A 17,734-nucleotide genomic window follows, 5' to 3' on the forward strand; every position below is an offset into this window, starting at 1 on the left:
TCTCTCTCTCTCTCTCTCTCTCTCTCTCTCTCTCTCTCTCTTTCTTTCTTTCTCTCTTTCTTTCTGTGTGTGTAGAATCTCTTCCCAAGGTCTGTCAGGTTTGACTTAGATGTGTGTGTGTGTGTGTGTGTGTGTGTGTGTGTGTGTGTAGAATTTCTTCCCAGTCTCTCAGGTTTTACTTAGATGTAGTTGCCCCATGTTTGTGCCACTTGCTTACAAAATCTTCTGTTTCATTTCTGGCCCCACAGACCTAAATAATCACACAGAAATTATATTAATTACAACACTGTTTGGCCAATAGCTTAGTTGTATACCTAGCTAGGCCTTATATCTTAAATTAACCCATTTCTATTAATCAGTATATCTTCATGAGATTGTTGCCTTCCAGTAAGATTTGGGTGACTTTAGCCTTCAGTAGCTACATGGCATCGACCTGACTCCACCATCTTTCTCCCTGCATTCAGTTTAGTTTTCCCGCCTAACTCTATTCTGTCCTGTCATAGGCCAAATCAGGTTTTTTATTAACCAATAGTAATAAAACACATTCACAGCATACAGAGGGGAATCCCACGCCAGTGTAGCCTTACACTAGGATATTGCTAACTTACTAAGAGGTCATACTATTAAAGAAAATTGGCTCTCCCTTACTAAGTAGCTAACAATTGCAATTAGTTCCTCAGCTAGTATTGGGACTTAATGTCCATACCCCTTCTCCATGCTGAGATTTTGTCTAGCAATCTCAAGTCCTATGAATGTTGTTATAAGCTTTGTAAGTTCATGTGTGTGAATGTTCTGCTGTATCCAGAAAACAATCTTTGCTTGTAACCATCCACTCTTTTGGCTCTTATAGTCAACCTATCCCCTATGATATAACTGTCATTTCATTCCCATTTGTATGATTCTTGAGCCTTGGGTGGATGGGGTGTGATGAAAATTTCCTTTTTAAGACTGATAATCTTTATTCTCTGTACCTAAACTAGTTGTGGTATTCTATTAACTACTATTTACTGTAAGTAGAAACTTCTCTGATGAGGGGCATAGAATCATTAATCGATGGTAGTAACAATAAATCATTAGGTAGTGGTTTTAATCTGTGTTCACTTAGTACAATAGTAATAATAAATTCTCCCTTATGGCCTATAACCTGTTTAGCCACAGGTTCTTTGTCTCATTAACAATGCTAGATATGAGTTTCATCTCATGGATTGGATCTTACATTCAATCAGAAAATGGGTATTTAGACCCATTATATTCATGTTACCATTGTAGCACTAGGTATGTCTCACTAGGCCAGATGCTTTGCCACTAGCAGGATTCTCAAATGGGTAAGAATGGCGACTGCTTTTCTCCTCCATCACTTACTGTGAATGTTATACCTTCCAGCACTATAAAATTTAACCTTGAGGATAAAGCTTTCAGGTCAGTACTAGTTCCATCTATCTGTCTTTTATGACTCAAGTATGCAGTATCTTTAGTAGCAAGATCTTATCTTCAAGTTCTGTAAAGTAGATCATAGCATTGGCAACAAGAGTAAATGCTGAGTGTCTATGGGAGCTCACTGGCCCACAAATCTAAAACAGATACCCATTGCTGGTACTTGCTATGCGTTTGTTAGCTTGTGGTATCTGGTAGGTCTATCATGAACCTATTACAGTATGATTCCATTTAAACTCAGTCTCTCTGTGTCTTTGCCTCTGTGTCTCTATTTCTCTCCATATATACGTGTGTGTATTGTATATGTGTGTATGAAATTTTACTGAATTGAGTTCTTCACAGCTCTTTGCCACATCTAACAATGTCTTTAATTTGATACTTAGAGTAATCATTGGCATGCAGCTAACAACAGACTTCAGTTTATTCCTTATAGAGTCCATAGAAAAAAAGCAACTCTAATTGCCTTTTTTTTATTCTTTATTTTTCTCTAATTTTCCTCATAAACTTTAATTTGTAGACCTCCTTCAGTAGCTTTGCATGAGCACATGGGTTTGCTTGGAACACATTTTTTTTCAGGCAGTCGGTGTAGAGAGTGTGTGTGGTCCCAGAAGAGCTATACTTAGTTTTTTTTTATTTTATTTTATTGATTTTTATTGAGCTCTACATTTTTCTCTGTTCCCCTGTTCCCCTCCCTGTCTCTCCCCTCCCCTTCAACCCTCCCCCAAGGACCCCATGCTCCTTTGGAGCTTTTCTTTGATTTTATATCATCTTGCAAGCTGCAGTGTGTGTAGCACCGGTTGACCTGCTCCCCCCCCCCCCACTCTTTCAAGTGCCCCTTCTGGCAATTCTAGGAAGAGTCATGTAATACTCTTCACAAGTGAAACATTTGTTTGCTTACTCAGTTTGAGTAATAGGGCTAATACCCTTCCCTACAAGCCCACTTACCATATTTGATGCTAAGCACAGGGTTCAGGAAATGGCCTTTCAATATTTCCAAGATACTGAATGCTCCCATCTTGCTCTAATTGCCTTTTCTTTTGTTTTTTGAAACAGTAACCAGCTCATCTGCAAGATTTGTAAAACAAAAATATCTTAACAATATTCCTAAAATGGCAGTAAATTTATGTCATGCTCCTATCCCCAGACCCATACTGTTAAGTTCCTACTTTTAGATGAGGTCTTGGTCTTACATTTAAAGAAGATTTTTAGAGGTATAAGGTTGGTAGACAATGATTGGATGGTGTGACTACTAATCTCCTGATACTTAGTGAGACAAGTAAGAGATACGTTTTAAATTTCATGGATATGAAGAAAGTCTCAGTTCTTATTGTATGACTTATATTTAGCTTTTCTTTGTAATAAAACTCTGTCTGCTGACAAATATAAACATTATGTTAACCTTTTAAGCAAAAATCTTACTTTATATATTATCAGGAGTCAAAATGGAAAGAGATATTTTAGATCGCTTATTTTCTTATTTTCAACATGAGGTATTTAGTAAATTATTCTAAACATTTTTTCATGTTTTCATAGAGTGCCATGGAAGAGGATATTTATCAAGTTAAGAGCAGGTTATTCAAAGCAACTGTGGGATCTAGCTTTAAATCAAACACATATTTTCATTTAGAAGATTTTGGTTATATGTTGTATATGTAGTGCTGACAGATTCTATATATCTCTCCATCAAAAAACCTAACCCATTTTAGTGATGATGGAATTGGGCCTCTGAGAAGGCCCAATAATAATAATCATGTAATAGTAATCACAGAAATAATCATGGATTATATAATGCTAACTTGCATCCTCAAATAGAAGACTCTAGAAAGACTCTTGACCTTTCATAATTTGAGGACAAATGATAAATCTTTCCACCTATTAATAAGCACTTAAACTTTTATAGGCACTACATCTGCTCCCATCTTGGTCTTCAAATTCTTAGCATTCAGGTTATTGAGGAAAAAATGTTCAATAATAACAAGCCATCTAGGTCAAAAAAGCACCAGACAAATACTTGTTACTGAAAGGTAGTCAAATAAATTAAAACCTTTGTGTTCTCATGAACTTTTATTTAATACAAGATTTTGAAAAGTATAATTTCTTTTAGTCCTTTAACAATGATATTTATCAGCCCATGGAAGCGAGAGGGTATCATCCAAATTAGAAGGCATTATCAGAAAAAGCCAAGAGACTTTGAGTTGAAGTTTGAAAAGCAGGAATTAAGGAGAAACAGGGTTGGGAGTAACTGAGGGTAAAATAATCAGAGGACATTCAGGAAGAAACACAGAAAGTCTGTCAGAGACAAGGCAATCAAAACTTGGTAGAGATAGTTTGTGACTCCTTGTTGTGTTAAAGCGACAATTTAAATTCTGTAAACCGCTTTTGGGTGGGCTACTCAGTCTAGGGGTTGTAACCCACCCTGCAGTCAGTTATTCCAGGGTCCCAGAGAGGCACTATCTGGAAGATATGAGCTAGGAGACAAGAAGGAGGCTAAACAAGATTCTTGTCAAAGCCTCAGTTTATTAGAGATAGGGTACAGCTTATATAGGGTAAGGAGTTAGGGGGTGGGCACAGGGGCCTGGGCTCTTGCCGCGTGGTTCACATTGGTCACATGGTTCACTTTGGTCACGTAGCCAGGAGGTTACCTTCGGTCAGGTCACTGTAGGCCAGGAAGTCACGAGTTGACACACCTAGTTCTCTAGATAGTTTGGAATGTGGGGTGGGTTCCTCTAACAGATAGCTCTTCATTAACAGCCAATTTGGGTGTGGGGTAGGCTCTGTCAATAGAATGATTCCTAACACAATTAGGGGTGTGGGGTTCTCTGCAGACTCCCCAGGGTGATGGTTCCTGCAATGATTTTAGGAGGAAATTGGCTCCTGACAAAATTCCAGTCTTGATATTCATGCATGTTCATTGCAGGATATCAGGCTCACTGTCAGCAAGAAGTAGGCACAGATTGTGCAGATACTCCTCAGAGATAGACTTGTATCATCATCAACAATGCTTCCACTGATGTTTCTCATATATTTTTATTTTTTACTTATATCAGCTTTATAAATGAAAAAAAAAAGAGTTGGGAACAAAAATTACACTGTTTGCTATCAATGACTTGATGAACAATGGTTTATATTATTGCTAATGTGAGCTTTATAGATAGCAATAAACTCTTATACTATAGTAACTGCTCATACTTTTGAAGTCCGTAAATCATAAATCTGAATATCTTGACATTTTTGACATTTTTGGTATTATATTCACATAAATGTCTCAAACACCAGTGAAAGCTTTCTAAATGGCTTCCCAAATTTATTGATATGTTGATTAATGAGTGTTTATAATTTTTATGGAATTTTAAACTGGATAGCCTTAATTGATAAAATATAGTTCAAATTATGCTTTTATTCTAAAACTAACCATTAATTACAATACTAATTGAAAAATTAAATGCCCATGGAAGAAGTATTTTGATAATTGTATATTAATATGTATCAAAAAACTGATATTTAAATTATAAAACTTAAAATAAACTAATAGAAATTCAAAGTTAATAAGTGCTTGATTGTGCCTCATTTTTAATTTTAAAATTTTGCATTCATATGTTTCTACTTACTTGCGTCATATTGAGAGCTAAGTTCATTTTAATAATTATATTTGGAAGAAAATACTCAGGTTTAATAATATAGGGTTTCTTTTTAGAAACTTATGGAACAATATGAAGTGTTTCTCTTCATTCAAATATAATGAGTGTATACTGGATAGTATATTATCACTGGAAATAGAAGATAGATATCTGTAAAGTTGGTTATTGATTAATTGAACAGCCTTTAGCTTAGTATAAATAAAATAAAAATGCAAGACACAATAGAAAAAAATTAGATAATAAAGTCGAAAAATAAATAAAATACAAAGGAAAAATATAAAGTGTTTAAGAAAAAATATGAATTAAGGAGAATTTTTCCAAATGAGTTTTTGTACAATTCTTCAAAAATGGTGATAATTTATTGAGTAGTGAGAAGTGTATTTTATCTTGAAATGTGAATATTTAAATATAGTTTCAACAAAAACAGGATAACAGTAATTTGTTCTGCAATTAGGGTATGATTTTAAGCAGTTAATTCTTAAAATTTAAAAAATTTAAAACACAGTACTCAGATGAATTCTAAAACACATGAAAGGAGTAACTGATAGCCAAACTGGTGCAGTATGGTTTACTAGAGACCTTTATAAATCCATTCTATGATAATATAATAAACTAAAATAAAATACAGTTATTTAATTGAGCAGGCAACCACAGTGGCATCATATTTGTAGTATAATTGTGTGAAAGATATATTTGAAAAAAATAGGATGAAAATCTTGTCTTGAAGGTTTAGTTCCTAGTTGAACAGGGGCATCAATAGGTAGGAATGAAGCCCTACCTATTTATGAACAAACCGTGGTACTGGGGAGAGGAGAGAATGGAGTGCAGATAGTACAGTTGCAGGTGCCTATGGAGCTGTGGGAGGCATCCAGGGACTGTAAAGACAGGTTCCATTCTCTGAACTGTCCTCAGGAAAACATGCTGTTCCTCTGGGAAGAGAAGATATCAAAAACTGTGAAGGATTCTGAGAAAGGAGTACTTGTGTCAACATTCCCATAGTACATTGTGGGTAATTATGAATCTGTGTTATAATGTTAAGAGTTAAAATGAGTCAAAGTAAGTGTGTAGTGCCGTAACTAAAGGTTTTTAAACTAAAAGGCAGCCTTTTGTGTTACACTGGTTTTAGGAATTATTGTCTTGACTAGATTATTTAACATTGAAGGGTGTCTGAGAAAGCACACATGATCCAAGGGTTAATTTCCAGATATGACTACAGTAGTATATTTTGTTTATTATTATAATTATGTACTTTTGTATATCATGTGCACTGAGGTCTGTGGAAATTGAAAGACAAGAATCATAGAAGGAAGAGAGGAGTAATTTTTATTAGGAAGCAAGAGAAAAAAATCATCTCATCCTGCTCTAGTAACCACAATGTACTTGTACATGGCTACTAAGCAGGATCAGGTGCCCCCTGTTGTTCTTTTGGAAAACTACAACTCCCAAACTCCCCCTGGACTATGGTTGCCTGTGCGCACACCTGCGCACAGGTGTGAGATATTCTTCCCAGATTGCCTTGGGCCCCCCCGTTAAAAGGCAGGGGCCACACGAGGCCTCGCTCCTCGTCCTGCCTTTTCCTTGTGTGTCCCACATCCTTCGCCCTTTTGTGTTTCCCTCCCCCATTAAAGCGAACCCACGTGGGAGCCGCCGTGTCGTGTCTGTGTTTGTTCCGCCGTGCGTGTCTGTCCTGTGCCCCGTGTTCAAGAAGAACACCCCCTGCACCCCCCGTTTATTATTTTTTAAGAAGAACACCCCCACTGAAAATAGCTTTGGGATTGTTCCCTGCATGTGACTTAGAGCAGGTGTACAATAGAACAGATCCTGGGTCTCATCTGGAATAGGACAAAGAAGGTCATGGCCACGTGTTTCATCTTCTGGGCACTGCTGGTAGCTGCCAACTACCCTTAATACCATTTCATCCATGTTCCACATTTATCACAGGAATGTTAGTAAACAAAACTAACCAGAGACATAAGGTCACAGAAATCCTTTCTTTATACACTATTTAACAATATTTAATATATACAAAATTTTGTACAGAAGAAAAAAATAATTTGTTAAGGTGCGTTACTGTCCTTGATAATCTTGTTTATTATGTATTTCAGTAGAACAGCAGCAAGGTGCCATCTTACACTACAGTTTTATCCTTTTATCTACATAACATCTTACTCATGGGTGGTTGTTTAACCTTTCATATAGAGTGGCTAAAATTGTTTAGAACAGAAGTTTCTAATCAGTAAAATTGCCAACAACAGGTCTCACTATTCAAACAAATAGTGTCTCTAAAAACATTTGGGATTATTTAAATTTTTTGAAGAACTACCCATAGCAAAGGGAAAATATGTTGTTGGAGACCAGCCCCAGCAAAAAATATTTCTTACCACATAGAGGCATGGGAAAAGCAAAGACTCAATTCACAGGACAGTATTGGAAGGGAGTTTCAGGGATTATTCAGATCCTGAAATTGCCCGCGTTTATTTTTCAAACAGCTTTTAGATTAATGTAAACTGGGGAGAAAGTAACAAAAAGCTTAATTAACATTGTTTCCTAGGTAGCAGGAATGACTCAAGTCACGTTTTATTTACATCTACTTGGTCACAGAGGCTGAGAACACCTCTTCCCCCGTGACCTAGTAGTTACAATGGAAAGGAGCAGAAATACATTAGCATATCCTGACACTAAGGATGGCGCTAAATTTGCTTTACTTCAAAAAAGCCAGGTGGCCACCTCCTGTGTGGAAGGTGCAAATTGTGTCTGTAAGTTGATTCTCTGACCGCCAGACAAGGTGGAAAATGGATTTGCATTTCTTGGCCCCTACAATTCCTTCTTTCTTATTAATTTTAATAAAGCCTGTGCTTCTGTAACAGGACAGATGATTGTGTCTGGCTTAGGTGAAGGCTTCTTCATTTACCCAGCCTTGCCCGGCATTGGAACAGGAATTTTAAATATATGAGTCTTTGACTTAGGTGTATGAGGTGAAGAAGATTCAACCCCATCTCTGAATGCTGACAAGAACTTTTTTTTTTTTGATGGGTGAGAGTCCACTGACATTACCGCTACTAAATAACAGTCCCAGTCTCTGAGCAGAAGTCAAACACTTAGATTACCCTCCTTGTATGTGAATATGGGCTTTAGTTACTCCTTATTTTGAGTCCTTCTTACACTGAGGGGAAAGTTTAGGTCTCAGTTCTCAGGACCGATATTTTAATCAAAATAACTTCTGTGTTCCAAAGACCAAAACAGTCAAATGTTCAGTCTGTGTTTCTAGTCCAGCTCCAAAATAAACAGGATTCAGACTACAGCAGGTTGTGTGTATCATAGTTGTTTCAGCAGGGACTCAGTGGCAGTGTGGGTCCCGAGTGTCCAGAAGCAGCCCAGCATTCACAGTGCAGAACGGCTGCAGCAGTGCAGAGCAGTGATGGCGGCCAAGTGGGGGGGCTTTAGCAGCTGCCATGTCATCAGCTGGTACTCCTTTGCTGTATATGCAATCATCTCATCTGTCTCCATTTTCTTCCTCTGAAAAAAAGCACAAACACTTCCTCGACCCCAAATTAATACAGAGTCAGGTCTTTTTTATTATCCAGTGCAAGGGCTTTTTTTTGCCTTGCTTTAGCAAGATTGCCTTGGTGCCATCATGCCAAAAATTTATCTGCAGCAGATTGCTCACAGGCATCCATAAAAGGTGCACGACTTAAGGCATTACATGGTGATCCTTAATTCTCTGTTTTTATCCTTTTAACTTGTTTTCAAGGACTTATGGACATACTGCATAATTTCTTTTTACCATTAATAATAATATATGCAGCTCTTCCATTGGAAGAGCAATCTGTAAAATTTAGCATAATATCCTTTATGAGATCTTTTGCTATAACGTTACAAAGAATATAGTTGTGCGAATAGCAGCAATGATAACCTGAGAAATTATTCTGTTGTTCAATATAAGGAACATTGATTATAGCTGGTTCCTTGCCAAAATATCTCCTAAATTCTATCCAGTTCTTCTGTATTAAGCAAGCTACTGCTTAAAAATAAGGGTTTAATATAATTAACATAACATACTTGCTGCTTTTGTATAGCATACTCTACCTGCTTGGGTACCTGTCTGGCAGCTTCTGTAATCTGCCTGCTGAAATTTGGATCAATGCTCCCTTTAAGAATTTTACTTAATGGCTCAAGGTCTCTCATAGGAAATTTGAAATAAAGTTTTAGAAGAATGAAAATAGATCCAAATTCATTGCTATGCACAAAACTGACATACAAATTAATCAAAGACCTGAACATAAATCCACCCACACAGATCCTCATAGAAGACAAATTTGGAAGTACATTAAAATGCACTGGCACATCTCAAATACAAACCAAGTGGCACAGACACTGAGATAAACAATTAATTAATGAGATCTCCTAAAATTGAGAAGCTTCTGTAAGGCAAAGGATATAGTCAACAAGACAAAACATCAGCCTATAGAATGGGAAAAGACCTTTCTAATCCACATTGGACAGAGGACTGATCTCCAAACCATACAAAGAACTCAAGAAATTGGTCATTAAAAGAACAAATAATCCAATAAAAAATGTAGGATATAGACCTAAACAGAAAACTCTCAACAGATGAACCTAAAATGACTGAAAGATAAGAAATGCTCAGTATTCTTAGTCATTAGAGATATGCAAATCAAAACAACTCTGAAATTTCGTCTTATACCTGTAAGAATGGTCGAGATAAAAAACACTGCTGATAATTTACGCTGAGGAAAATGTGGTATAAAGGGAACATTTCTCCATTGCTGGTGGGAACATGTATTCAACTATGTTTATAGCAGCATTATTTGATATAGCCAGAATCTGGAGACAACCTAAATACTCCTCTTTTATACAGATGATAAATGAACTAAGAAAGAAATCAGAGAACAGGCGCCCTTCACAAATAGCTACAAATACCATAAAATACAATAAGCAAGTAGAAAAACCTATATGACAAGAACTTTAAATCTTTTAGGAAAGAAACTGAAGACATGAGAAAGATCTCCCATGCTTTTAGGAAGGCAGAACCAACATTTTAAAAAATGACAGTCTTACCAAAAGCAATCTACAGATTCAATGAAAATGCCCATTAAAATCACAGCAAAACTCTTCACAGACCTCGAAAGAACAATACTCAAAAACAAAATCTTATGACAGCCAAAACAATCCTGTGCAATAAAGGAACTTCTGAAGGTATCACAATCCCTGGCTTCAAACACTACTACAGAGCTACAGCACTGAAAACAGCCTGATAATAGCATAAAACAGATACGAGGACCAAAGGAACTGAATCAAAGACTTTGGACGTCAATTCGCATGCCCATGAAAACCAGATTTTTGACAAAGAAGCAAAAATGGGGAAAAATCATATTTAACCTGCTTATTATTTTCACAGATCTTACCTGTCCTGAATCTGTACTTTTCTGAGGCTACCTCATTTGCAAACTTGCCTTTCAGTTCAGGCTAGGCTCTTAGCTGATGCCGAGCTGTGTGTCGAGGTGCAGGACATGTTCCCTCCGCCAGCCACTTTGCTTGGCCTGCCTGGGTGCTATGGACCAGGCAGTGTCTATCTCTCATTCCCTGTTCTTCCTGGGCACAGGCCATGCTTTCTAAGTTCAAAAGACCCATCAGAGGTCCGTGTTAGGGGTTGTTGATACATTTACAGGCTCTCTCTCTCTCTGCCATTGTAGTGACTCTAAGACTGTAGCCCGTGACCAAAAGCTCTGGTGGGTGTAGCTACACCAATTTTTGCTATCTTCGCTTTTTATTTTAACTCGGAATCATAAAATTAGAATGACTTCTGAATCCTCTCCTCTGTTCTTTTGACCGACTCTGGGTGCTGACTGTGGAGTTAAAATTAGCTCTCTAAACTTCTGCTTGCCTTTCCTAGTACTACCATACAGCACAGATCAAACTCAGCTGGCAACAGCGCATGTGTGTGGCCTGCGAAATCTCAGCAGTATCCTAGGCGATGTTGAGGCCAACTGATGCTTTTTCTTCACTCTCTCTACCCGTGCAGCAGTAAATAGAAGCTGCATCTCTGCGACCATAGCAGTGCTTCTTGTAGGGGAAGGTAGGGCCTCACCTTGGCTTCTAGAGTCAGGGAGCAAGCCAAAATCACAGCAGCTATGCAGCCAGCATAGGGGTGGGAATATGCTATTTACAAACTCTAAATTTCTCTGCCTTTGTTTATGCTCCACTTTAGCTCTTTTCAAAATACATAACTTAACACTATTTCCTTATCCTAAATTTACAACTATATACTGCCATTTTACTCCCTATTTTTTCTTTTCTGTTTGTCTATTTCCTTTTGTAGATAAATTCGACCACTTATTTCTGAGCGCTCACCTCTCCACATGTGGTGCATTTTTTTTTCACTGGTTCCTCACATGCTTCTCTGTACATCTGGCACTCCCATGTTTTTCGGTGTAACATGTGGGCTTATTTGTCAACCCGGTCGCCCAGCTTGGTTAGCCCCAAAATAATCACACAGAAACTGTATTCATTAAAACACAGCTTTGCCCATTAGCTCAGGCTTCTTATTATCTCTTATAACTTATATTAGCCCATTATTCTAGTATATGTTAGCCACATGGCTCTATAACTTTTTCAGCGGGGCAGGTCACATGTTGCTTCTTCTGTGGTCTGGGCAGGACTGGGGAAAGTGCTTCATTCTTCGCAGAATACTCCTGTTCTCATTGCCCCACCTCTGTCTGGTTTTCCCACCTATACTTCCTGCCTGGGTACTGGCCAATCAACATTTATTTAAAACGTAATTGACAGAACACAGAATTTCCCACACCATTTCAGGGTTCATCAGTCAGCCTCTCCCTGCGGCACCATTAATTGGGGACCAGCCCCAATGAAAAACAAGTGCTCAAGGCTTTGTTTCCAGCCTATGTTATAAATGGGAGGTGGCAGAATCTTGAGGAGGTCTGTCAGTCTTTGTCAGGATGGTGTGTACAGACAGACAGAGTTAAAAATAAGAAAAAATAGAAAGTGACTGGGATGTTGTGGGTTTTTGAGATGGACAGTCACAAGAAGCAGCTGTTAGTATTCCTCACTGTTCTGGTGACCAAACTGACTAACATTAAGTTTGACATTAGTCGATCTATTTTTCTTTTCCTACTATCTGATAGTTCCTGGATTTTTTCAGGATGTATCAAAAAAATTATTGTCATGATATCTACTAGTTTTAAGGATGAATTTGATTATTTTCAAAATACTTTTGATAGCTGTTATGTGTGCTAACTCAGACAAATGGACTTCAGAAGGAATATAATTATTTCTTTAAAATGTATTTCATAGATTCCAAGTGACAGTAGTCTAAAATAAGACAACGATTGCCTGGCAAGCTATAGTGAGAAAGGGAGGTTTTCACTCTCCTTACTTTTCTGTTATGCCAAAAGGTCATTTTGCTATTGAGTTCTTCTACCTTCATTTCAAATAGCGTTTGACTTTAAGAACTTTCCCAAAATAAGAGATTCAACTAAAAAGTAAAGGTCATTTACAGTTCAGGCTGATTTTCTTCCTCTATCAACCTGAAAGAGTCTCTTAGAGAGACGTTGTCAGTTTGAGATTAATATAGGAAGATATACTGACCTAAGGAATGGTAACTGACAATTTATTCTCCAATTTTGTTTATATTTAAGAAGTTTACTGAATAGGTAGCTTATTCTGAAGATAAGCATGTGGGGTACAGCTGTAGTCAGTGTTTCATTTCTATTTGGGCAACCAAAGCAATCAAGAGTATTTGCTGATATTTTATTGCAGATACTACAACACAGAAGAGAAGACAGAATGTCAGTGGGAGTCAGTTTTGCCACACTGACAGAGTAACTGAAATAAGAAGCTAAAAGGAAGACAAGTTTGTGTTGTGTCATTCACTCAGAAATTTCAGCCCAAGGTTACTTATTTAGTCATGGGTACTTTGAAGTCTTTGGCAAGTAGTAAATCAGAGGAAGCACACAATGGAGGAAACTTCAAATCTCATAGACTTTAAAAAAAAAGCAAAGAAAGAGTGGGTATCTCAGTGTCATTCACTAGGGTGTACTATGATGACAAAACTCTTCTAATCTCACCTCCTAAAGATTCTTCCACCTCCCATTTATAACATGGGTTAGAAAAAAAGCCTTTAGCACATATCCTTTGGGAGATGTTTCTGCTCCATATAGTAAAACTCAATAAATTAAGATGCACTATTTTTCTGTCAGCATTTAAATTAAATTAGAATGATAATGCAGAATTTGGGGCTTGTGCTACTGACAAATGGACCTTGGAGACACTATACTCTGTTCAGAAATGTACAAGCATTAAATGATTCCAATTTCATTACATAATCTATATAAGTTAGTAACATTTAACTACACACATGGTCAGCAGAGCTAAGAGAGGGAGAATGGAAGCCTAGAAGGTATGAACATGCCTTTAGAAAAGTGATACTTCTAAAAAGGGATGCTGGTGACGGCTCTGGATGATATGAGCGTGTTTTATCCCTTTCAGTTCCTCACTTAAAGGCAATTATTTGAATTGTGAAGTTTATTTTCTGCGTATTTTACCATAATCTCAAATATTTTAGAAAAGTAAGTATGAGGAAGGATAGATATATAGTTGTGAGAGGGATGAACAAGGAAATATGAAGTAGACTAACTCTTCACCAAGTGTTCATCCTTGAATCTGAGGTTAAACCTCCTGGAATGCCTAGACACACAGATTTGAACCCAATCTCCCTGAGACAGATGCAAGGATGGAGTTTGAGCCTATAACATAACTCCCAGATACTTATGTCTTAAATTTTGAACATAATATCTATGTTACGCAGTACCCTGTCACTGTGTGTTTAACCTTGCTAATGCTTCAACACTTTAATATGTTTCCTCATCTTGTGTGGTCACCAATGATAAATTTATTTTGTTGTTACTTCTATCTGTAATTTTTTACTGTTATGAATCATGATGAAAATTCCTGATATGTAGGATTCTTGATATGTGACCCCAAAGAGACCTCTGTTCTGTAAGATGTCAGACAATCCTCTCTCTCAATCTCTCATTAATTCACAAGTACAGTTACTCTTCTAAAACCCATTTCCCAAAGAAATGGCAGTTCTAATTTCAAGCTGAGGTAAGTTTGATTGCAGTATTTATGTATTCAGTAATATTTTCACACATGTAAAGCCATGCAGACATTTTAACTGGTTCTAATTTTTGCATATTATTGATGGAGTTTTTGAGTATTGGTAATCTGCCCTATTTTACAATGAGTGTACCAGAACTACTCTTACAAACTAATGAGTACTAGGGAAGTGTCTGTATAAGATAATTCGAAATCACATGCTCATGCTTTAGTTCTTAGTAATGTTCGGAAAGTGTATTTCTTTGTTTCTCTGAAATTACTGATTTCTTTTAAATGAGATCTTGACTCTGCAGGAACATTCACACAGAAATTTTCTTTTGTGAGACACCTCTTTTCATTCAGGGAAATGTTCTTTGACTTCTTCCACTTCCCAGATATAAACTGGGGTAATTTTTTCTTTCATTCAATCCATTTGTTAAATCCAAGATGTTTGTGTCTTGCTGTCTGTTCCCAACATAAATCCCTTATTTCTTCCTACTCTTTTTGGAGACCAAACCACAATGTTTCTACTGCTGCATCTTTTTAGCTTATTCTTCTCTTACCTTTCTTTTTCCAGAGACAACCCCCCCCCCCCACAGTTCAGCCAACTTAGTCGGGGGAGGGGTGCTTATTCACTCAGGGATGTGGATGCAACTGTGATTGAGTCTGTGGGTTATCTCTTGACATTCACCAGGGGTAATGGGGTGGAGGAAATCTTCTTATCTCTCAAATGCCTGGCTTTTGTGATTATTTTATGCCTCAGCTTTTAAAGTTCTACTCTGGGTATAAAATCAAACTTTATTCTTTTTCTCCTTGAATTGCTGCAGTAAAAATTGAATGCCCTCCAAATCCTGTTGGGTAACTTGTTCAGGCTATGAAAGTTATTCAAAACTAAATGGGAATAATTATTATGATACTACATTACTATTAGTTTTAACACATAATTTTTAGGCATTGGTATGGGTTCATTCATATCAGAAGTAAAAGCTAAACACTGAAAAACATTAAAGAACCTAAACCTTTAGAGATACATTGAAAGAAAGTTTTCTCAGATTCTAAAACTCAGGTCAGGCAGTTTTGCTAAAGAAATTTTTTTTTTCCTGTAGAAAGGGCAAAATGACTTTTCCATGAGATCAAGACTTAAGCACAGTATCTGGTGCAGAGGAAACAAGGGGTTAGTCATAACCCGTGAAGAGGAGTCCCAAGCACATCAGTGTATTAAACTCTATCATCAAAATCAATGCTTTCAAAATCATACTTTCTCAGAAATACATGCAGTAAAAATAAAATTTTGATTTTTCATGATTAAAAAGAAACCATAAAATAACTATTACTTGCTGAAGATACCATACCACAAACCTAGCTCCATGTATCAAGTTGAAAGTACATGGAAAAATATGTTGTAATGGGCCTGATACTCCCTCACTCAACAGTAGCACACACAGGAAAAGAATAACTCATAGTTACTTAATATAATATTACTTAATAGAATATTAAGATATTTAACAGTTGGTACAAGCTTTTTATGGAGATGATATTAAACATTTAAATTTAGAATTTAATCTATTTAATCACATGTTGTAATTTAATTTTTCTAGAAACTCTAATTTGCCTCACAGTGTTTTAGATTAAGCACATATATTGGGTGATGGCACTGAAATTAATACTACATGTCCTTTGATTACAGTTCAGGTTAATTCTCTTTGAGGAGACTGGTCTTCACATAGTGTTAATTCATTTCAAACTGCTATTTTGTCTTCATCATGTATAACTGTAGTGCTTGTTTTTATTTTTAATAAATCTTAATTATTTTATTTCATATGGAGTGTAAGAATCTGAAGATAGTAGCAACGACAGTAAAAAAAAAAAAAAACAGATCTAAGACGAGTCAGGAGCTAGATGGCAATGATACCATATACCTGTAATCCAGTACTTTGGAGGCATAGGTATTGGAAGCAAATTAATGTTAGGCCAAATAACATCTTGTCTCAAACACAAAATGATTCAGTAATTGCAATTAACTGAGTTGCCTATTTACTAGAATGAGACACCTAGGGATAATTATTTTTGTATTCATTTCTGCTAATGGTTGGTATAGATGGCTATATTAGTTTGCTAGGACTTCTATAACAAATTACTAAAAATTGAATTTTATAAACAACAAAAATGTACCATTTCATAATTCTAGAGCCTGGAAAACTATGATCAAGGTTATGATCAAGGTTTGAACCTGGCCATGCTACCTCAGAAAGTGCTAAAAATGATATGATCTTCCCATGTCCTAGTTTCCATGACTTTTATAGGTAGAAAGATTGAACTGATTCCTTCCTTCATCCTTAGACATTATTTTTAATCTTTTACTCATAATTATTGAAAATAGATTTTTTTTACATAATAGAATATATTGTGATTGCAGTATCTCCTCCTCTATATCTCCCAGTTCTTCCCCAGTTTTTTTTCATCTGGGTTCATTCCTTTCTGTCTTTTGTAGGAAACAAACTGACTTCTAAAGGATAATAATATAAAGTATAATATAATACATAATATGATAAAACAAAAACTAAAACATCAGAATAGGGAAAAAACAGAAGGAAAAGAGTGCAAAAGAAGGCACAAGAAACAGAGACCCACTCCTTCTCAAACTAAGGAGTCCCTTAAATACAATGAACTAGAACTTATATATATATATATATGTATATATATACAAAGGAAGAAGAAAAAGAAAAAAGGATTAAAAAGCCCTGATATGACATTATGAGACAAAGAACCCCAAAGATGCCATTTACTTTGTTTTGTGTTGGTTATTGACTGCTGGGGCATTTGGCCTACACTTACAAATAATTTGTTTTTCCAGCACAACAGTCTTGACTGAAGCTAAGTTTTCATTTGCAAGAGATTGCCAATTGGAGATTGAATGTGGGTCTGATTAATTGATGTGCCCACTTCGTTCAGCCCTAGGATCCCACTTGGTGCAGATATCTTCAGGCCTGTGCATGCTGCCTTAGAATCTATGAGTTCAAACATGCACAAATCCTGTTGATTTAGAGGTCCTTGTTTTCTTAGCGACACACATGTTGTGTGTGTGTGAATTAAATATATATGAATTAAATATGTATGAAGTAAGAAGAAATTTAAATGGACAATTGCCTTCTGTGATGAGAGAAAAGTTAACAGAAAAGACTGAACTATTGCGGGAAAAGTTCCCACATGGTAGTAGCTTCTAGTGACTAAATAGCTGAAATCTTAACAGGGCTCCAAAAATATTCTGTTTCTTTTTATTTCTTTTTTCCCTGTTTTTGAAAATAAATTTTCTCACAAAATATGCTCTGATTGTAGTTTCTGCTCCCTTTACATCTCCCCATTTCCCCATCTCCATTTTCATCAATATCCAATCCTTTGCACACTCAAGAATACCATTAAAACCTAAACTTGGAAGCCATAAAATATACACAGAGTTCACGTAGTCCCAGTGCAAGCTGCCTCAGTCTCTAGAAGCTCATATAAGCCTTTATCATGTTGATTTAGAG

General features: G+C 36.5%; 1 protein-coding gene across 7 annotated transcripts in view; it reads left to right on the plus strand.

Moving 5' to 3' along the window:
• Ralyl (RALY RNA binding protein like) overlaps nt 1-17,734 on the plus strand; it is a 781,615-nt gene that overhangs the window by 553,100 nt on the left and 210,781 nt on the right. The window contains exon 1 of one of the 7 annotated variants that reach the window (XM_026786638.1): nt 12,947-12,963. The exons of the other annotated variants lie outside the window; for them this stretch is intronic. The gene's annotated coding sequence lies outside the window, so the exon portion shown is untranslated. Of the gene's footprint in view, nt 1-12,946; nt 12,964-17,734 lie in introns of those variants that run through there. 7 annotated transcript variants of the gene reach the window in all.

Source organism: Microtus ochrogaster, linkage group LG5 (assembly GCF_000317375.1).
Source record: "Microtus ochrogaster isolate Prairie Vole_2 linkage group LG5, MicOch1.0, whole genome shotgun sequence".
NCBI classification, from domain to species: Eukaryota; Metazoa; Chordata; class Mammalia; order Rodentia; family Cricetidae; genus Microtus; species Microtus ochrogaster.